At 39.0% G+C, this 23,596-nt stretch overlaps 1 protein-coding gene across 6 annotated transcripts in view; it reads left to right on the top strand.

Moving 5' to 3' along the window:
* PPP2R3B (protein phosphatase 2 regulatory subunit B''beta) overlaps positions 1-23,596 on the top strand; it is an 89,749-nt gene that overhangs the window by 34,326 nt on the left and 31,827 nt on the right. The window lies entirely within an intron of this gene.

Genomic DNA, 23,596 nt, shown 5'->3' with positions numbered 1-23,596 from the left:
TAGTTACATTGTGTCATGAAAATTTTGTTTGCTTTATGTGGAAAGGAACTACTAAACATAGTGTATGTACTAGGTAATAGGTATATAATATCACCAAGAAACTTAGAATAAGTGCTTGCAAATCTCTTAGGGCTTGTTCACTCTGCAATTTGTAATTGTTTTAACATGTGAACCAACATACTTGAAAATCTAGTGTGGACAAGGAACAAACATTTGTTGCCAAGTCACTTTTAACCCTAGGGTAAATATTTGTTAGTGTACATTACAAGTTCCAGTTACTTCATACGTACATAATTACAGCTTGTAATGTAGTTGTAAACCAAAATACTCTGTGTAGAATGGAGGGGAGAGGGATGGCTTGTGCTCTTTTTTTCTTTGAGAATAGAGAAGACATGAATGAAAGTTGTGTTTTTTTTTTTTTTGTTTAAGTGTCTTCTGCTTGTTTTTTATGTAAGTATCAGGAATGTCAAATTGGTCATCACTGATTTTGCTAGCAGATCTATTGGGAGACTCGGAACATGCTTATTGTGAGCACTAACAGTTTAACTGAAGGAGCAAGAATGCTGAATTTTTAACAAAAATGTCCTTTATCCAAATTAGAGCTGATTGGGAATTTTTCAGTGAAACTTTTTTCAGAACGTTGATTTGCCAAAATTGAAATTTTTCATGGAAATGGGTTTTTTGACACAACTTTTATTGGGAAAGTTTCTCAAGATAGAATTTCAAGAGAGACCACCACTCCCAGAATAGCCAAGAGCCTGGTGGTGGTTGGGGCACCAGTAATCAAGTCCCTGTTCTGAATCAAGCAGAGCATGAACCTGAGCCCCCACATCTCTTAGAAGTGCCCTAACCACAAGGCTATTGGCTATTCTGGGGACAGTGGGAGGTCTCGCTGGTTTTTCACACAAATAATAATTTCAGAAGATCTCTGCTCTGTCCCAGTGTAGAATAGGAAAAAATTTGAAGTCTCAAAAATGTTGGCAGGACACAAACAAGTTTCCTACCCATTCTAATCCAAATGTTAATTACCTCCAGTAGTGCCCACTATGTGATAGGTACTTTCCCAATAGAAGTAGAGATGTTGTATGCTTCATGAAGCTCATGTTGAAGTTATGCAAGCTGTTTAGGGCAGGGAGAGGGGAGGGAGAGCAGTTTAAGCTGTCTGAGCATACTTCCCCTCTCAGTTGCCTAACTTTTACTCTTGACTCTTAGTGTCATTTCCCTACTTTTCTGGTCGTCCTACTGCCTTTCAGAGGTGGAGACAATATTTCAAATTCTAATGTAGAAACCAGAATATAAATCTTCCAATTTTCAGACATCATAAAGAAGCAAAAATAGGGGCAACCCACTTTTTTCTTTGTAAACTTACTTTAATTTTTTTAAATGTTGTGATTAGATTAAATGTTGAACTTGTTAGACAAACTCCAGATTTCCTCTAGCAGACTTATTGCAATTCACACTGAACTCTTGAATGAATACCCAAAAAAGAAATAACATTAGTGTATAGCAAGGTTTTGTTCTTAGTTTGTGTATGAACATATACAACTAAAACATTTGTTGCGAGGTAATTCAAATTGATTGGAACTATAATGGCTTCTGGGACAAGTCAGTGGGCTTTTTTTCCCTGAGCTCCACGTGTAAACAACTCCCAAGTACAATATATCCTTTCTGGAACCAAACAATTTGTTTTGTGAAAGTCTCCTAATGAACTGCAGTAGAAATCACTGGAAAGCTGCGTGGCCTTGAAGAGCCTGGGGACAGGCTATTTTCCAGCATCTGGTTTTGTTATGTCATGGATTAGGGGTGATAATACAGAGATGGATTTTTTTTCCCCTAGAAAAGCCCTGAAAGTAATCGGATCAGCCTTTCAAAATTGATGTGAAAAAAATAGCCCAGGCCTAAAATCCACCTTTTACCATGTTATTGGAAAATACTGACTTTCTCAGTTATCAGTTGTTTTTCATGGGTAAGCAGAATTTTGCATTGATTATATGCAAAAGGGGCTACTCAGGAGATTTTCGATACTCTCAACGCAGAACACTTACAGTATGTAGTGAATGGTAATATGAAACTTTAAAAGGCAGCTGTATCCCAATTGCTCATAAGTTTCCCTGAAACTTTGGAATCAGAAGTCAACCATGTGGAACATATATCAACTGTTTGTCTCAGTTGGAACTGAAAAGTAAGCCACCTTACAAACACCTACACACTGTGGTGATGTATTTGAAGTTGGAAGCAAAAAATATAATACACAATTAAAAGGTATAATTTTATAATTTGCACCCAGATATTCTACTGAGTTGGTTGAACTAGAAAGATACTTTGTTTAGGACCCCAAGTATCTTATAAAATAGTTCATCTTTAAAGTTGGAGCTGCACATATCTAATTTAGAAGAGCTAAATTCATTTTTATGCTGAGTCCTCCTAGCATTCAGCCTGAATTCTAAACTAACCCTTTTCTTTAATTTTGGGTCTCCCAGATTCATATACACAGCTCCTGCTGTACTGTGATTTATTTTTAAGCATAATCATTCTGTGATATCACAGCTACTATTGTCCCACTAAAGCATAAGCAGGAGTGGAAGGGATCATAGTTGTACAAAACATTTTCCCCTTTAGGATAAAAATAAAGGTTAATTCAATGACAGTCTTTGTCATGATAAATGCCTCTTATGCTTGCTATTTGGGATATAAGCACACACAAATCTTTAAAAAAAAATTTTAAAAGTGAGCAACTTAGAAGACTGGCTTTCCCCTATATCTGAAGGAAGCAGCTAATTATTCATGAAGAGCTTTTTTTAGCTCAGATCTCCAGTGAGATCATCTCAATTTTTGTCTGTTAAAAATGACAGTGGCAGCTAATATTGGTGACACTTTTTGCTTTGCCACTGAAATCCTTTGTAACTCTCAAGTTCTGGTGGTACACCCAAGAGAGGGCAAGGAGTGTAGCCTTCAGACAACTATGTGGGGTGTGCTAGTCTACAGCTTTTTTTATGGTCCTTGCTGCTTCTTCCTTCAGTGACAGATAAGAACTTTAGCCCAAGTCTACATGAATCATTGAATAGCTGAATGACTTAGTTGAGGTAGCAGATAATGCTTAACACTGCAGTTACCATGGGGAACTCCTTGGTGATCACTGATCTTCTAGCAGACCAGCTTTCCATAATGGATCTGTTCTCAGAGCTGGTATTAGTGTATCCACAAGGGTTAGTAGTATTCATGGGGCAATGCAGGGTCAGTACCATATCACAATCATAAATAATCCTGTTTAGATTGGTAGCCCTGTTTCCCTCTCTTCCCCCTCCCCCAACAAAACCTGGTTGCTACACAGAAAAGATTTGAGATCAAATTTATATTTTTTGCAGAAACCAAACTTATTTTATACATCTAGTTACATAACAGTATAGTAAGAAAAAATAAAAGAAAAGATCATGTACGCTGTAGCTAGAATGAAGTGCTGCAGCTAATCATAGCTGGTTAGTCATTTGTTCTGTATCAGAACATTGTTTGGAGCCCACGCTGTTAAGACTGCACTTAAAAGATCTAAGATACCTAAAACCAAAAGGTCAGCTAATTCTATTTAGATTATAAGATACCTGTTCAGAAAAGGCCCAGTGCTACTGGATTCCCATGGCTTTATCTGTGAGACTATTCATTTCTTTAAAGAGGACTGTCAGAAAGCTCTTGGAGCCAATACAATGATGACTATTAAAATAAAAAATCTCTCTCCTAACCTGAGTTGAGAGTCCATCTTTCAATCCTCTCTGCTCTGCAGATGACTTTCTGAATGCCTGAATCACTGGGCCTAAAGATTGACTTATTTCTTACTATAATATGGCTCCAATATCCCTGCTTCCATTTGACCCCTCTGATCTAACCATATTTCCCCAAGTTATATAAACCCTGATCCTCCCACTTAAACATATTTGAACAAAACCAGATATTAGAGTAAAAAAAAGAAAGAAAAAGTGAAATTCCACTGATTCTCTTTTGTTACATAACCTCTACGTTGGCTATTAAAATTCTAAACTTTTTGGGGAGAGGCCTGTTCTATTAATTTAGATTAAATATAGGGGCCCAAAGAGTCAAAGGTGTTAACATAACCCAAACACTGTCCAACATTTAAACAAGGTTAGGGTTTGATTAGAGAGACCTCAGCCTGCTTAGTACCATGGCAAACACACCATTAAAGTCCTTTTAACGTATTATTAAAGATACAGAAAAAGGAAAAACAGTTAAAGCGTTTGACAAGTATAGGAAAGCTTATTTAATACTTTCTTTTAACAACATCCCTTGATCCCTTTCCCTTTGCTGGAGTTTTTAGAGGGAAAAAACAAACCTTGTTTGGCAGTCTTAAATAAATATCCTTTCTGTGGAAAAGATGTTCATTGAGATTGGCTGGAGCTGCTGAATCCAATTCAGTTTCCTAAGAAGATAGAACAAATTCCCAAAAGGGGGAGAGAAGAATAGCAAAGATAGAAAATGCAGCTTCTGTCTTTGATGTTGACTTTCACTTGCAACCTCAGTGCTGGAAAACCATAAGCACAGCACCCGGTCATAGCTACTCCAAGACCTGGCAACTCGTATTGGCATTGCTTTTAGTTGCCTCTTTGGTCACAGGCTTACAGCATTTCAGCAAAATATACAATCTTGGTGGGTTAAGCCAGACTTTACTAGACAGAAGGAAAAAGGAGAAGGATAGGAAAAAGAAGAAATGAAGGAAAGGACACATTGGGGAAAAGACGAGGCGGAGAGACAGTCAGTCTCCTATCTAGGTGGTGGTTGGAATTCAGATGGAACTGGTTGGAGGTGGCAATGTCATCTGGCTCCCTCTGGCCTAGTCTGATCAGAACATCTTTCAGGATTGGGATGAAGTAGGTCTGGGGTCCCAGAAGATGGTGCAGGTGGCAGCTGTGATGGTGAAGCCCCTCTAGTAGTCAATTTTTCTTCCAAAGTCTCTTTAAGGACCCCACAAGGGAATTATGGACTGAGTGGCCCATTCCCTCATTTTGTCTACCAATTAGGCCTAATATCTGACATACCAATTTTGGTTAACTGATTTTCAGTTTCACACAGTTCTTGTTTACCAGGCATGATCTTAACACAGTCCTTGAGTTATATCAGTAGGCCTTTTTGTTTGAACTAATGCAGCTTTTCCCAGCAACATTTGTTATAGGTTATTGTGTTATCTTATGAACTTAAACTCACTCCTTATAGTTGAACTCAGAGTAAATTTGTAAACCCAGTTAACACAATAGAACTTACCTTCCCATTTGCCTGGAAAGTGCCTGGAGTGCTATAATTAAACATTAAATATCTTCAGGACCTCAGGTTTCTCTGTGGTGGAGGACTGCAGACGCTATGGCAAAGCTGTTGCATTACTATTTACTTCTGAAGCAGATCAGTATATCCACACCAAACAGTCTGCCTTCAGCATGTCTACGCTCCACATTCCTTCCAAATATTGCCAGAGCAATACATTATGCAACACAAGTTCCTTTTCATAACTGTCCAAAGCAGGGATACGTGGGACAACTTATAAGATATTATAGGACCCAGAAGGGTATTCTGACAAACAAGGGTAATATCTCAAAACACTTCCTGTCCCAAAGTAATGTTGTTTGAATGACTGTCCATATACCTATTCCACTGTTTGTGTGCGCTCAACATGCACACGCCAAGTCTTTTCTAATTGGTTGTGCCCATTGAGCTGGCACATGCGCCCTGCATGTCTTCATACCTGCAACAGAGGACAAAGGATAGGGCCCCATTTCCTTCTCACCACCCATAGCTAGGAGTTGAATTTTATCACTTCTTACCACACTAACCATTGTCTTGTAAATATAGTGTAAATAGTTTATAGCTAGCACTAATAGATTTACTTTAGTTTCTTGATGGTTTCCATTTTAACCACATTTGGGAACTTGTTTTGCTTGTTTTTTTCTTTCTGGGAGTACTGGGTACTAGTCTGGTCAATATGACTGATCTTAGGTCCCCAAGATTCAAACATTCTCCATCTTGTGAAATGGTCATGCTGTTGAATGGTGGTTACCTAAGATTTATGTTCTGCCTCAGAAGGTCACATCCCTGACCAGTGTGACATTTGCTGATCATTCTGGAGAAGAATTCAGCAAGCTAGAGAATCTCATCTCGGGGGATTCCTCCCTGAGCAGTTATTACACCCACATTTAAGCCTGGTTTTGGTTGCTAAAAAGTACAAGAGATCTTTGAGGATTGCTCCTGCAGCTTTGTTCTCACAGATTGTGGAAATAGCCCTCTAATCATCTGTCCTGAGAGAGTCTTTGGGAGACTGGTAAGAGGGAGTGAAAGATCCCCAGGGAGAAACAGGGTCATATCATCTCAGTGTGACTTCTTTTAGATCTCATAAAAATTTGAGACATAAGGTGCCTCAAAGCTTCAAAAAAAAGTTCCTGAGCATCCATATTGGTATTGTTTGAATGAATTGGACTTACCTCAGATCTCGCCTGGTATCATATTGGCCATTTGGGTTCCTTGGTAGAGATCCCATGATCAGGCCTTAGTAGTGCCGACTACCCAAGGGCCAATAGTATCAATACTATCTGCTAGTGGATGACCAGTGTAACTATGACTCCAGCACCAACAAGAACTTATATTAGCACCTCCTTCTCTCATGCCCGTTTCCTTGGTACAGATGCCGTTTGAGCTACTCCCGCACTGCAGCTGTATCTGGCTTCCACAGAACTTACCTTTTCATTGGTTCCACTTGATTCCACAAGAGTACTTCCATTGGCTCAGTCTGCAGCACTGGTTCCAGTATAGTCTATTGTATCAGTACTGACTAAAGAGTATCCCATGTATATTCTCACTACTCCAGTGGGAACAGCACCGTCTTTTCATGAGGACTACTTCCACCTCATTTACTTCAGTGGCCAGTGGAGGGCTGTCTCCTACAAGATTGGAGTTATCGGGACTTGCTGAATTCCCTACCCTATAGAAAGCATCTAAGCCAGGCTTCCATTATTATGGTAGGAGCTCGTATACTCACTCTAGATACTGATACTCATTGCCTGGGCTACCGGTTGGTATCTTATTTTCCCGCATCCCTTGAATTTTGGGGTATCTTGGGGACCCCACAGGCATAGAAGACTAATCTCAACTACATATTCAAGACCTAAATCTCTCTAGCCCCTGATCATCTGAGAAGGGAGTTATCTTTTCCCACAACAGTCAGAATCAGCTCACAGTTCTCCTTCTCTGGACCAAGACTTGCAGGCTGAGAACAGACCATCCCTGCACATATCTCCTTTTTCTCTCCTAGGGAAACTGACAGAACCTGTTGATTATTACTAAGTGGAAAATCTGTTTAGGTTTGGAAGCCCACTGTAGGGTCTGCAGTGCTGGAGACATGAGTGAGAGTACAGTCCTGAAGTTGTGTATTATCAACATGCAAAATGTCCCTGGTGGATTCCCCAAAAAGCTGGGGCAGTAGATGGAATCCATATTTCCACATGTCAACCCATACAACCATCAGAGAATGACAACTGAACAGGCCACTACTCCCTGGTAGCCAAGATGGATCACAAGATTCTGAATGTTCAGTCTGGCAAAGAAATGGTACATAATTCACAAATATACTCTAGAGTGGACATTCTTCCCCACCACAGTCTGTTATGGGCGGACACAGTATATACAAACAGTAAAAGGCACTGCTTCACTGCCACCTCATAAGGAGCAGAATGTGGTGGTTGCCTTCAGTAGGACATATGCAAGACCATTTTTTGGCCTGTAATGTTTTGTACAAAATTTGTGAAAGCAAGAGGGGAAGTTTCCTTCTGATAGTAGGCAGAGATGTCGGGCAGGGGAGGCAAAGTATTTCACTAGTCAGTGCCATAACCTATAATTAGGTACCCCACAACCGCTGGCTTTAATAGATGTTCTGATATCATTAAGAATGTCCTCTATCACAACTTTGGAAAGAGAAAATGAGACAATGCAGACTGATACGGACTTTTTATATTTGTAAGTTGATACCAATATCTTCGTAGTATTGATTGTTGGTGACTTTCTGGAAACTCCAAAAATGATCATAACAGAATATCTGATTATCAGCTTCTATTTTTTTTAAACTAAAGTTCTGTTAATCATAAGCGGTACTTCAGCAGGACAGCTAGAAGCAGTATCTCAGCAGCAGGAGCGCTGACACAACACAGAAGCAGTAGCTGTAGTTCAGTTCCCAAGAAGGCTGCGTACTTGCCCAAGCCTGTTTTAATAAATCAAAGACCAAAAGGAACAAGAACAAGGAGAACAGAGTCTTTGTACTTCTGAAATTACAAATGGTGCAAGTATAGCATTTAGGGTCTGGGTTTCTTACCTGTTGGGACTAGTGTTGAATGTAAATGCAGTCATAAGTGAGGACGGTACTGGATGCATTCTACAGTGGTGAAATGTCATTTAGCAGTAGCTGAAGAGCTGTCGGGTGGTGTGCTTTTTACTACTTTTTAAATTACATCTAATGTACCTGAGTGGGGAGGGATTATGATCTTTGTTGCTGATCTACTGAAAATCAGTTGATTTGCCAGTTGTACACATTTTTTATTTTTTTTCCTGTGTGCTGGCTTGTTACACAATAATGTGCCAATATTCCACTGCATATGTGTGCATATATAAATTCACTGAAAATATTTTTAGAGTACTCTTGCTCAGTGCTCTGAATTTGCATGTATCTAAGGAAGTTGAATGGAATTTCAGTTTTAATGTGTGAACTCGTTGATTATAGTCTGCAGAGATCAAATTTGGTAAAAATAGATAGCGGTATTCCCCAAGTTCTATCCCATTAAGTCTCCCAAGTGAGACACCATTTCCAATAGATTGTAATATGCCCTCTGCTGGGCTATCTGGATTGGGTCAATTCAGTGTGCTTTTTGTCTTGGTAGGCTCTATTAGGCTTCTTGGATCCTTCTTGACTGGATGAAAAAATACTTGATGGTACTCTTCCAAGTGACACCTGCTTGTCGTCCAGTAAACTGTTGCGTTATGAGATCCTGTCTCCAGTCATCCAAGGACATGCAGATAATCTTGCAGTAGAGTAATAGGTAGACCATTTCTGAAACCCTGTAATGGTGGAGGGGTCATATCAATTTCAGTGAAGCTTGTGGAAGGCTGCTTTACCTGGCATCCTCCATTGCTCTAGAAAAGTAGATAGATGAACTACTTGTTCTGCAGTCTGGTGGCAGGAAACATGTAAAAAGTGTTACTTACACTAGATAGTAGGCTTGATCCTGACAGGGAGCAGCAGAAGGACTGGCTAATAAATTAGAAGTTACCAGATTGTCGATTGGTACTGAAGTACTTCAGTGGAATAAATCTGGCTTCTGTTCTGGTAATAATATTGTTTGGGCAACTAGTTTTGAACACTTGGCTTTGAAATGTGGCAGCATATGGAATTCTGGAATTTCTGTCAACTTCTGCTCTCAAAGTTGCCCATTTCGACCAACATGGAATATTTTGGTAGCTCGTAACTGGCTTCAGAGGAGAGGTGGAATTCTGGTCCCAAGGATAATGGGTGGGAACCAGTTGGTTTATGTGGGAAATGAGGCTTTCAGTGTTTTGGGTATTAATCAGCCACCAGAAGGTGTTCCATACCTTGCTGCTTTGATCCCCCTTAATGGAAAAAGAGGGACAAACTTACTAATATTCAACTTTGCTGGTTGCTATATCCACCCTTACAATAACAATGACTGGGCCCTGTGAATTGCTAAACTTGACTTCTACTGTACATCCCTGATCAAGCACACAGTGAAATCCTACATGGAGAGCTCTTCATCTCTAGGGTGGAAGATCAAATAGTCTGAGTCATTGAGCTCTTAGTCCTAGTTCCCATCCCTGTCATTCTGAACACTGCCCTCGGCAACATTCTACTGTGGGCCTCTGCTGTTAAGTTCAAGACAAACTTAAGACATCTTGTGGATGAGAATTGTGCTTAACTTGTTGAAGGGATGAGTCAGACTTCCCACCCTGAAATTCTAGTCCAGGGGTTCTCAAACTTTTGTACTGGTGACCCCTTTCACGTACCAAGCCTCTGAGTGCCACCCCCCCTTATAAATTAAAAACACTCTTTAATATATTAAACACCACTATAAATGCTGGAAGCAAAGTGGGGTTTGGGATGGAGGCTGACCGCTCACGACCCCCCATGTAATAGCCACATGACCCCTTGATGGGTCCTGAACCCCAGTCTAGTCATTGCTCTAAATCTCTTTGAATCTCACTCTCAGGCTGATTTTTTTTTTTTTTTGTCTTGTTACTTCATTGCTTTTGCTGCAGTTGACTATTTCAGACAGACACTGTAACACTTTCGTACACCACTCTCTTCCAGTTGGCGTACTTAAAATCACTGTGGATTGCATAATTGCCTCTGCTTCCAGGTAAATTTTAATCTGTCTTGGGCCAGTAGCATCCTGACCATAAAAGCAGGTTTTACATGGAAATAAATTGTGGATCCAAAACTTGCAGATAGAATACACAAGAATTCTGAGATCTCTCAGCTGTGGATGTTGGTGACAAAATTATGTGCTATAATTGAGATGAATGTACAATGTTGTATGTAAGCAAGGGGCTTCATGGATAATTTACCCCTTGGCTGCCACCAGGCACATAAACCAGAATGCACAGAACATTCATCGAGGATGGTTGCAGAACTGAGTTGGAACATTGTGACTGCACTGGGAGGACAGCTGAACAAGTGTACCTGTGATGCCATCACTTCCCTTCAACATTGGTCAATTGAACTGATGTCTCTAAAGTGTGTACAAGACTTGCTTAGAGCTAGTGCAAGTGATGAAATGATATTCTGTACTCTTGTGAAGCACTCATGTGGACAGTATTCCAGGCACTTGAATGTGTACTGTAAATGCCAAAAGTTTCCAAGGTAGACTGGCCTTTATTGTCTCAATGCCCCACCTAAACCACTAGGTGACTTCAGTGGCTAATCAGTTAACATACTATGGTAGCTCCAGTCCAGTCTGAAGGACCACCTAATTTCTAAGATTAAACAGAGCCTGAATGAGAGCTCTTTCATACTATTTGACAATGGGCGGAAAAAAGGTGGTTCTTTTTGGAATGTTTTGGAGAAGGAGGGTTTATCTGCAGAAGCAATATTGTAAATGTTAAATTATCAAAAAAAACCAAACCCCAAAACCTCCCTTTATTAAGAAAAATACTAAATTCTCAAGAGTTTCTAAAGGATGTGTGGTGGAGGGAAAGTGTCCCCATAAAGTGGATTCTGAGCTCTCAGGATGCAAAGCTTAAGTCCTTCTGGTTTGTCTGCAAGAATGAAACATACGTAAGGAATAGTATAATCATGGCTTTGGATTTATGTAAAATAGGATATGTTGATCTCTAGCTGAAGTCACAGAATAGATACTGCAGAAGGCTCATTCTCTGTACTGGTTCAGAACATAATATTGGTTGTAAATTTACCTTCCTACCTTGGAATTGTTTGAAGCAACTTCAATTTAGCCCTTCCTCCCCAATTTTATTTTTAAGTTTGGGGTGGCCATGTGTTTCCATTCCTGATACGAGTGGAGTCTTCCTTCATCAAAAAGTGTTTCCTAGCTAGTAACAAACTTGTTCCTTGAGGGTGTACTTTCATAATGGCTTAAGTCCCATCCAGATCCTTTTATCAACTTTGAGAGTATCTTGCTTCCTTTTTGCTCCTGATCCATTCAAAAGTCTTGATCAGTGGACTTCTTCTGACATCACTCCAGGCAGAATTAGAAGCATCCTGCTGGGGGTCTGCAAATAGCTCACTAGTCATGTTGCTGGCTCCTCATTCTGCTTGCTAAATCACTTTGAGACCGCTAAAATATATTCCTTAAAATAACTTTTCTGCATAGGCAGTTGCTGTAGTTGGGATTTATGTGATCAAGAACAGGAGGATGCTAGTTCCCATAATTATCTCTGTGATCCACACTGAAAATTCTAGATCCCCTAGTCTATAAATTTGCAGAAGTAAGACCTCCTTGTTTCCAAGATTGTTGTCTGGGAAGAGCCCCAAGAAAGATCACTTAACTTTGCAGAACACTACTCTCTACTGGATCAGGAACAAGACAGTAAAGATGAACTATTGATATGATTGTTTGGCAGTTCCTTTGCTCATTATGTAGGTAACTGAAGCCTACCTGTTACTTGAGTAGAGCAATTCTGTTTTTGAGGGTGATGGGGGGCATGGCTTTAGCCCTGTAGTAATGAAGGACAGCTAGGTAGTCTTGCTTATGAGTTCTGTTGAAGCACTCATCAGTTTAGCTTCAGCTAATAATGCTGCTTCTGAGATTTCTGTATATGAAACAATTAAGCCAGTCTCAGATTTTGTTTGACTAGCTCTAACAGTGACACACACAGATTATTTGTCAAATTCTATCTTGTGAACTCCTGTACTGAATGAAGAAGTGGATATAGATAATTTTATGTTAACCAAGTTTTTCCTGCTGCTCAGTGCAGCAACTCATAATTACCTTTCTAGGAAAACTGTCCTCTATTCCATATTTTTTTATCCTCCCATTCCAGTCTCTTAATTTCTGTGTGACTCCTATTCATCCCCATCTAGCTAAACATATCTAGTTTAAGGGTAAGGTATTTTAGGGATCATGTGGTGGTAGAATATCCTAGTACATGCTATGGTCACAGCTGTGGAAGTCTCCTCCTGGGAAAGGCAGAGTAAGTTGTCACTGGAGAGTGGCAGAGAGAAAAGGTGTCAAATTTCTCTACATGTAAGCGTCTCAAGGTATATGCTAGTTTATGTGGAAGAATCCAGATCTTGTTTTCAGCACCTTTGATAAAGCAAAGCAGAAGTTTAAAATAATATCTTCATATGCACCCTGCTAGTGTCATCTACACGGAGGGGAAGGTGACAACTGCAGGTGGATGTGGCTATTGCATTCAAAAAATATACTGATGGTGTTTTGGGGGGCAGGGAGTTTCCCTTTGTATTCTGACAATTGATCTATAGGTAGGTAGAACTTGAGTTTCACTGTACTAATAGAACTTGAGTTTCACTGTACTAATACACTAGACACAGAAGTTCTTCAAGAATGTTTCCTGCTTCACTGTGTCATAAAGCCAGAAGTTAGTCACATTAAAATTAACTTTGCTAGAGAAAGCACAAAGTGTAATTGTGTGAAAATCAAATAGATGGGAACAATAAACCAGCTCATAAAGGAGTGTTGGGCTCCATCTTCTTGTATCCTTACTCTATTGTAGCTGTAAGTCCACTACTATCCTGTAAGAATGTACCACATTTTGCTAAATGAGAAATTTCTTTCATAAGGATTACAATATAATACAGGCTCAGCATTTTATATTCAGGGACTGAATAGCATATATGTCTCAGTACTGTAAGCAGAACAGAAATAGCCGTTTTGAGAAACTCTGCATTATAATAGCTATTAAATTCAAACAGAAACTTCATTCAGAACTGAAGATGAGGGTTAATTATCTTATTGACTGAAAAATGTGTGATAAGAGGTTAGAGAGCCTAGTAACTAATTTACTTTCCTCTTCCCCCCCCCCCCCATGGAAATTTCATCCCCTCTGAATTTCCCGATTGAGGCTTATGGGTCTTCTGCAGTAGAAATAGTTGTAAACTTTGATCATAGTTTTGACTGTTCTTCAATGCATCTGTTGAAATTACATACGTCACTCAAATGAGAGAGAAGGGAGTAAAATGCTGAGTTTTATTTGTTTAGGCTTGCTCATCAGACCAAAAAATGGGTTGTTGCAATAAGTTTTGGGTTCAAAAGGTAGATGAGTAATATCACCAATAGAAATATTTTTCATCCTTTTTTTAAATCCACATAGCATTTGAATAAAGTTTGTGATCTACAAATAAGTCTCTAAAACTAAATGAATTTAAAAGCAGTGTCTTAAGTAAAATGGATTGCAAATCCCCTTACTGTTGCTACATCACCTATCTTAAAAAAGGAAAAGAAAACTTCTGCAGGACCAGAAATCTTTACCCTGTTAAAGTAGCTCTTGCATTCTGAAACTTTTAAACCTTCAATTACTGTTTTTGACTTGGCTATCTTTTCAGAATAAGGTGCTATGATGCACCGCTTCTTAGAAGTGACAACCAGGGTGGATAAAAATCAATTTATTTTTTTTTAAATCCAATTTTTTTGATTCAGATTTTTGATAATGCTTTGGGGGGGGAACCTATCTAAAGATAGTTTTAATTAAGATGCATTATAGCTCAAATATATCTCTTCATGGAATAGGGATTATAAATTCTGATTCTATAGTATGAGACAATATATTCATGTAATATTTAAGAAAATTTTGTAAATGAGTTCCAATAGTTCATGGATTAGGGACCCAATCTTATGGGGTTCCAGGGGATTCTGTATAGATTATTTAGATTAATCTTTCTATCTGCCCAGTGGGACTCAGTACTCAGTTTAGAAGGTAACATCAGAGATGATTAGTTTTGCAGTTCTCAAACGGTGGATTTGTCTTCAGAGATAACATGCTTGTTAACAGCAAAAATGTTTTTAAATAAGAGGTGAGAAATAAGAGACCTCAAGCCTATTGTTCCTCTGCAAATTTGTGTAAACAGTCAATCCCTTACCTCTCTAAAAGTGCAAAGCTTCAAAAAGTTCACTGAATAGAAGATTGTTGGGGCCGCAATAGATCTGGACAAGGAAAAGAAGTCTGGAGATAAATGTGAGAAGGGAGGGACAGGCAGTAGAAACAAAAGTGAAACTGTTTGAGCAGCATATTCCAGAAGTCTTTGAGGTCTTTCTGAGGGTAGTCTTCATTGATTTGAGACCTACCATACCATTCTCTCACTAGAAGGGAAAACCTATAATGGTAACAGGCTGTAAGAGAGACCCAGTTTTGGAATATTTTAATGAAGTTCCTCTACCTGTGGGTAAGACAGGCATGCGTGCAAAATGCAAACAGTGCAACAAAGAAATGCAAGGCCTGGTTGCCCAAATGAAACATCATCATGAGAAGTGTTCCTTCTCAGGAGGAAACTGCGTTGAAGATGATGAAAGGAACACGTCTGAACATACAGGATCTTCAGGTTGGTAACAACCAACATGTATGCACTTTTATGTAGAAAGAAAAGGAGTACTTGTGGCACCTTAGAGACTAACCAATTTATTTGAGCATAAGCTTTCGAGAGCTACAGGTCACTTCATCGGATACATACTGTGGAAACTGCAGAAGACATTATATACACAGACCATGAAACAATACCTCGTCCCACCCCACTCTCCTGCTGGTAATAGCTTATCTAAAGTGATCACTCTCCTTACAATGTGTATGATAATCAAGTTGGCCCATTTCCAGCACAAATCCAGGTTTTCTCACCCTCCGCCCCCCCAAACTCACTCTCCTGCTGGTAATAGCTTATCCAAAGTGACCACTCTCCTTACAATGTGTATGAAAATCAAGGTGGGCCATTTCCAGCACAAATCCAGGTTTTCTCACCCCACCCCACGGGGGTGTGGGGGGGGGGGTGAGAGAACCTGGATTTGTGCTGGAAATGGCCCACCTTGATTTTCATACACATTGTAAGGAGAGTGGTCACTTTGGATGGGCTAGTACCAGCAGGAGAGTGGGGTGGGAGGAGGTATTGTTTCATGGTCTCTGTGTATATAATGTCTTCTGCAGTTTCCACAGTATGCATCCGATGAAGTGAGCTGTAGCTCACGAAAGCTTATGCTCAAATTGGTTAGTCTCTAAGGTGCCACAAGTACTCCTTTTCTTTTTGCGAATACAGACTAACACGGTTGTTACTCTGAAACTTTTATGTAGAAATCAGATTAAATCGAGTCTTCCTGATTAGTGATTTAAATCATGATTTTAAATCAAATACACCCTGGTGACAACTTAAACTTTTGCCCATACTTTACAGTGTGTGGTAAGAAATTCTGGATCTTATGTTAATCTTATGTTAATCTGTTTTCCATCACCTGAAGTCCTAATACTGAGTAGAATCTTGTTCTTGAGATCTGCCTTCTATGGAATGTACCAGGGCTGTTGATTTAACACTAGAAAATACCCTTTTTTTTCTTATAAATCTCTACTCGTAAACAATAATAAAGCTACATATGTCTAAGCTGATACCATAAAACACAAGCACTGCCATATGAGGACAAATTCATTCAGTTATTCTAAGTACCGTATCATGATAAAACAGTGCAAATACTGAGAATTGTTTAGTCAGTGTGGCATCTTGATCAGCATGTTGTCTAAATATATTTTTAAGTAGGTAAGTGTGCTTGGTTCCACACCCCCCCCCCCCAAAAAAAAAACCCTTAATGGTATTTAACTCACTTTCTCTTGACCTTCACTCTGTAAACAATTGAGACTTAGTCAATTAGCTCAATGAGGTTATGCATTTATTTCTTTAATGTGGTAGTTCTCACACAGAGTTGCCATCCTGAAAAGTGTACAGCCTTTTAAAAATAGGGGAGAAGAGGCTTTTCCCCTTTTCTTGATTTCAAGAATAAGTTACTTTAGGTCAGGAAGGAGAGGAAATGGGTTATCTCATTTCTAAAGTCTTGCGGTAATGGTGGATAGGATGGGCCCCTCTGACCAGCTGCAAATACTCCACATCCCAGTAACCTAGTAGGCAGGGAGGGGAAGGAGCAGGCATCCATGTCTCACCAAAAGAAGTGTACCGTAGCCAAGGCAGTCCAAGTTGTGTAACATCCAGAGATCTCTATTTGGGAGAGTGATTGGGATAAGCATCCCCTTAAAAAAAATCATCTTAAGGAAACGGAAAGCAACAGCTGGTTCCCCCATATTTAGAAACTGGCCCATCTGGCTTCTAATCTCCTTGCTTCCTCAGTTTTGCTCAAAGCCAAATTTGCTGCTGGAATAGAATTTTTTGTCTACCATTACGAGGAGAGAGAAACTAAGCAGGCAAGAGAGGGTCAGAAGATTATTTCTGGGGTGGGTGGGGATGTACATGTTTCCTTTCAGCCTGCTTGATGATGTGATGTATTTCCTGCCTCGTGTTATTGAAGGGCTGTAGGAGTAATGCATCTGATGCTGACATACTCTCAGATAGAAAAGGAGTACTTGTGGCACCTTAGAGACTAACCAATTTATTTGAGCATGAGCTTTCGTGAGCTACAGCTCACTTCATCAGATGTTTACCGTGGAAACTGCAGCAGACTTCGTGAGCTGTAGCTCACGAAAGCTCATGCTCAAATAAATTGGTTAGTCTCTAAGGTGCCACAAGTACTCCTTTTCTTTTTGCGAATACAGACTAACACGGCTGTTCCTCTGAATACTCTCAGATGTTATCAAAGAGTAGGGAATATTCTTGAAACTAGCAAAGGGAATGAAGAAATGCCTTTATGCCACTTCCTGCAAAAATAAATAAATAAATTTAACCTTCTCACCACTTTTACAAAGTAAGAGTAAAGAAACACTTTATAGTCTGAATTTACCCAAAGCCTTTATGCTTTTTGTATGCCGGGGTGAAAATTGACCATGTGTATTAAAGGGACGATCTTATGTTCTCTTTTCAAGGTAAATCTTACAGAAGCTTATTTGCAATATTATGAAATTGTAAATCATTAGCTGATCATATTTTAGAGGAAACTTATTATTTGGCTTTCTGAATTGCGAATTGCAACTCAGGCTATTAATATAAAACTAAATTAAATGGAGACTTGGCAGTACAATCAGACTATTGATTCTGGCTTTTACATATGTTCATTGCAAAGGTTAATATGTCAAATTGACATCATACTGTGAGACTTCAAGACATGCAAATCATTCATTGAAATGTAACTCTTTTTTTAAATCTCCTTTTAGCTCCAAATATTTCATAATTGTATGTGGGTTTGCAAGTTGTGTGGTGGAGTTTCTCACTTGGCTGAACAAGTCTTTTTTGGTAGTTTAAATTTATAAACAGATTTTTAGCACAAGCAAGAAAATGAAGGATAACCTCCAACTGAAAGTCACAGCGGCAAGAGTAAACCGTGTCATATGAGGTTTTCAATCCAAACAAATTTATGCTTTCCATTAGCAGGACTCTTAGCAGTATTTTTTAGGTGTGAACAAATATTCCATATTAATTAAATTGTTAGAATTAAGACAGTAATTTGGGATTTTTATCCATCTGTGTGGAATTAGAGTCCTAGAAATATAGGACTGGAAGGACCTCTAGTCAGTCCATCCTCCCTGTGCTGAGGCAAGACCAAAACACCTAGGCCATCTCTAACAAGTGTTTGTCTAACCTGTTCTTAAAATCCCCCAAGGATGGCAACCTAGTCAAGTGCTTCCCTTTGAAACCTAGTCCAGTACCTAGCTATCCTTGTAGTTAAAGATTTTCCTAATATCTAACATAGTTAATATATTTAAACTTTTTCTCTATAAGGATAGTTTTCCTAATATCTAACCTTAATCTCCCTTGCTGCAGATTTAGCTGATTACTTCTTGTCCTATTTTCAGTGGACATAGGACAGTTGATCACCGTCCTCTTTGCAACTGCCCTTAACATGTTTGAAGACTATCAGCTCCACCTCAGTCTTTTTTTCACGACTAAACATGCCCAGTTTTTAAATCTTTCCTCATAGGTCAGGTTTTCTAAACTTACCGTTTTTGTCTAAGTGCATTTTTAATAGGTTGTCTTATTTAGAACAGAAATAGCCCTTCTTTTGAGTATTTTCAGTATGGTTCCTTCTTGGTAAAATGTACATATGCTCTAGGACATCCTACTGAACGCTCTAGAAAGCAGTGATCATAGGGACCATCCAGGTGAACCTTCCCATTCATTCAGGGAGGACATACAAAGAAGCGCAACTTTAGTAGTTCCTCAGTTCCTTCTGACCTTCATCTGAAAGGTGGAACTGAGGGTCAAAACTTGTAGTAGTTTCCTTTTTTCTTCAGAAAAGCAAAAACCAATCCTGTACCTACAGCTTTTGATTGGCTGTAACTAATGTGCCATAAATTTGGTTTTTCTGTTCAATTTTTGGTATGAGCTTGTTGACCTTGTGTTCAGTGTTGTAGGTGTAACTGATCCCATCAAGAAATCTGGAGTTAAATGTTGTACATAATTCTGTTCCAAATTATTGATTCCGGATCAGCAGCCTTAGTACCTGAATGGAAATAGTTCCCCAGGGAAATAGTTCCCCAGTGTGCAGCCTTTGTTGTCTTTACTTCCTGCACCCATAAGGATGGGAAGTAAATGCTTGAACTCTTTCTGCTTAAGATGATTAAAGAGACATCTGAGTTGGTGCCATCCTAGAGACTTGAGACCACTTCCAAAAACAGCTCATAGAAATCTTCAGAGATTCAGTTGAATAAAAGGTGAGGGTGGCCTTAATGCATACTACTTCCTTGATGCTGAAGGGGCTGGGAGGGGAGGCTCTTTGTTTTCTGTAACATCCCTCACGGTACTTCTAGAAGATGAGGAAGCCTGGGTCTGTGCCCCTACTTAATGCTAAAGGAGGCTTTGGAATAGTTGTGGCAGGATTATTCAAGGGAAATAAGAGTGTGTAATGCTTTGATACAGCTGCTTCACCTTGCAGGGTAGTCTGGTTCAGTGCCAGGGGCATGCTTTGTACTTGCTGCTGAGGAGTCAGTGGGGAGTTACTGTCCTAGCATTCTGTCTCCTCTTTGGTATGCCCTAGAAACCATCCCTGACCTTTCTTTCCAACGATGATAGGTGTTGAAAATTGCATTGACATGGATGGTTTGGGGCTGAGCTCTTGCTGTGGCCATAGTCTTCAGCCCCAAAAGGCTATTGTATATCTGTTGCATTAAAAAAAAACATTCTGAAGGTATTTCTCTGCTTCAAAGATCTAGAGATTAAGCTCAGGAAAACTGACCGCTTTGGGGAAGGAGTTGTATTTGTTGGTCACCCTTCAGATGACTATTTCTAATTACTGAAAGGTGAGACACATTCACCTTCCTGTTCCAAAACCACCTTTTCTCCCTCTTTAATCAACTCTCCCACAAGGAAATGAGACCAACCAATTTTGCTTGATGGGCAAAGAGTAACCATAAATACTCTTCAAGCAGTGCATAGTGCCTTTAGGACCTCAGCATGCTCTTGGACTACAGCTGTCACCCTGAAAAGGGGCTAAAGGATTCAGACCTTAAAGATAGCCAAGATAACTTGGTGGATTTTCCTTTTTAGGGCCACAGTCTACTTAGTAACAAGGCAGATGATTGTTGCTGCCTGGTTGGGGAAATGGGGAAATATAAGACCAGTGATTCTGGAAGCTTCCAAAGGATTTACTTTATTCAGTTCCACTTCATGTTATCACTATACATTCAATCCATTTTCAGGTATCACTAACAAGTACGAAGGCTTACATTATTTTCCATTTCCAACTTGAAGCAATAGAGAAGGTTCCTCTGTAGTGCAAAGGAAAGTTATTTACTTTATTTTCTTTTAAAAAAAAAAGAAAAGAAAAGAAAAAAACAGAAAAGCCTGCATCCCATATAGGCTCTCAGAAAATTGAACAAGTGCATAAAAAAATCTAATGTGCATGGTAATATTAGCTTCTGTAATCTGTTCATGAAAGGGATCCTAACTTGAAAATCATATTTAAACATAACCTTTTCCCTTACTATTTCATAAGGTGTTTGCTTTCAGTTTGGGTTAGTCTTTCTCCAGGTTTTGTAACTCTTCATGTGCCAATTCTTATGCAGATTGAACTTGTTTAGACATCTTGCTGCTTCCTGTTCAAAATCACTCTGATATAAATATTCACAGTAGGGACCAGTTATGTGTAAACTATCACCATCAAAATTGAAGCACATATTTAGTGTGTTTTGTCTTTTAAATAGCACACTAATGATAACTTTAACTTGTATAACAAAACCTGATGTTTTTATTGTTACCAAAATAACCTCAAATCTAGAACGACAAGTTTATCCACAGCAGTATTTAACTTGGAAAAATTAAATGCTGGTATGGTTGAGTGGTTTTGGGAAGAGGCAGCTTCTGTTGTGATGAAGTGGGCATGCCTGCTGTGTTAAATTTTTCCATCTGGAGAGAACAGTTCTGTGAAAGGATTTATCGCTAGTTGTACAAAGCTAACTTTCTAAATTCCAGATAGCCTTTAAAATCCAAAAACTTCTACGTGTAAACCAAAAAGTTACCATTTATCTCACTGTAGCACAACAGATGTGCAGTATACTTTTATATAATTGAAGGAACAATTTTTGAAAAATATCTGTTTCAAACCTTTGTAGAACTTTCAATTTGATTATTTTCTTCTCTTGCTTGGTTTTACTGGGTCATCTTCCCATTCTCTAAGTCTTTTTACATATTCCTTTTTCCTTCTTTGCTAAGAAACCAGTCTTGCGACTTAGTCTTTACACTTTCTTAACCTTGGAATTAAAACACCTCGTTTTGTCTCTATACTAAATTTACACTGTTTAAACAAATGCTCTGAAACTTTTAACTAAAGGAGTTTACAGTAATTTATAACTTTCTGGCATTCCACCTGAAGAAAGAATGGACAGCTGTGATCTGAAGAACTTTACTACTTGCCAGTCTTGCTGAAAGCTGCTACTTAGGGAAATAACAAAGATTAGGGGGGGAAGGAATGAAGTAGCTGCATCACAACTCTAACTTTTTTCCTGTTTCCTTTTTTCCTTTTTTGTCTTTCTGTAAAAATGGTCAGTTAACACACAGCACCGAGAGCACATACTGTGTCAGTCCCATAGAGAGGGAAGGGCTAAAGATCTACTCCCTAGGCTGGCATAATAGATTAAAACGTGCTATGTATATAATAATATTCCAAGGGTGTCGCTCTGAAGTATGGAATGTGTGAGTCAGTTTGAAGTGATGGAAACAGCTTCCAACCTGGTTGAGATGTCCTTTTGTTTATAATATCACCAGGTTGAATAATCACTGGGATTCACTGTCTGAAACTGTCCAGTTTTCAAGTTCTCAGCCATTTTGCTTTTACGAATTACACCTGGGCAACAGCACAGGCTTTCAGTGACTAGTTATGTCAGAGGCTCAACCCAAGCACTGATGTGATGGTGGTTACCTTGAAATTTAGGGGGAAATTATAAAGAAATTGTTTATTGCACTCTTGATGGTGCTAACAGGAACACCACTTTGGAGATGGAAAAATGTTTGTCTTTTTAGTTTGAGATCTGGGGTATTTTTGTTTTTATTTGGTGATTCTGTGGATGTGACTTTTACATTTTTGTATTGCATCAAGAGAGCCTTTATGGTGTAACTGAAAAGTGCAAATCCAGTCAACAAAAATAAAACTTTTGCATACAAGTACTACAAACTCAAGTAAACTTTTTTTTTCTGTTTTTTTTTTTTTATTCTGACATACTTAAAGGCTAGCATTGATTTTTAGTGAAGTTGCAATATCAGGGCAAGTGTAAAGTTGGAATTGGTTGGCTCATTTGTAGAAAAATCCGAGGGGATTAACTCAACCTCTTTACATATTATATCTCAGTGAAATTGAAGTCTTTTGGGGGACCAAAATCCTTTATCCGTACGGCATTCTCAATATGGATGGCAGCAGTATAGACATCTGGTTTTTTGCCATTGCCTCAGCCCAGCTGTGAAAGGACCATCTTGAGGGGTGTGGTGGTAATAATGTCTTTGCCATTCATTCCTTAATGTTGCTGCTGAATCTGTCAGATGGTACCAGTTGTGACTGGAGGAAATTGAGATGGACTTTGGGTTCACTGGGATCGTTGATTTCATCATGGGCCACCATGGGAAATAACTTTTTGTCACTGCTAAATTGGGCTGGTTTTGAATCTGTACCGTAGAGAGGAAAGCCTTTGTATTCAGTTGCCAAATTATTGAGCTGTCCAACACACACATTCTTTTATTTGCTCAGTTTATTTTTCTGTTGCCTTATATCCTGTTGACTTGTTTTTCAGTTACTGACCTTTCTTCATGGGACTAATCAAATAAAGGATAAATTCTCCTTTTACCATAGCTAACAGCTGTACTGTAACCACTTACCTGAATAAATTTACCTATTATGGACTTCAGTCATTTTTGAGTTGTTAATTACACTACTCTAGCATACCTAGACCCCTATATCTTTGCGCTTGTGTGTGCAGAAGTATTAGTACACAAATACTGAACATATTTCCTAAAAAAATATTTTAAGAAAAGTTGTCTTGTTTTTAGGATTCAACTGAAACTTTTTTCTCCACAGTTATGACTGTTTGAGTTAAAGAAGAAAAGTGTGCAGCTTGCAAGCACACAAAAGATTGCATGCTTACCTGACCCTCTTGAGTCTACAAAACTGAGGTGGAAATTTTGTGAAAGCACGATCTCACATGATTCTAGCACTTAAGCGACAAGTTGAAATTCTAAACAGCCTTGCTTGTGATATTTTGGGCTGTTCTGGTCTCAAGCTATACTGGAAGTGAAAATAACAATTATGAATACTTCCAAACTTCAGAAAAAGGTTTGGCTAGAGTTCTGGTTCTAAAGCTGGATGAAGACTTGAGGTGGGATAGAGGGGAAACGCTATTCTTACCTTCGCCAAATAGCTTTCCTTATGTCAAACTTGAATTCATTTTGAAAAGGCTGAAATGTTCTAGATGCCAATTTTTCAGGAATTTCACTCTTCACTCTTAAAGAGCTTAT

Source organism: Caretta caretta, chromosome 1 (assembly GCF_965140235.1).
Source record: "Caretta caretta isolate rCarCar2 chromosome 1, rCarCar1.hap1, whole genome shotgun sequence".
Classification (NCBI taxonomy): domain Eukaryota; kingdom Metazoa; phylum Chordata; order Testudines; family Cheloniidae; genus Caretta; species Caretta caretta.
The sequence above is the reverse complement of the archived record's forward strand: the minus strand, read 5'-3'. Positions and strand labels throughout refer to the sequence as shown.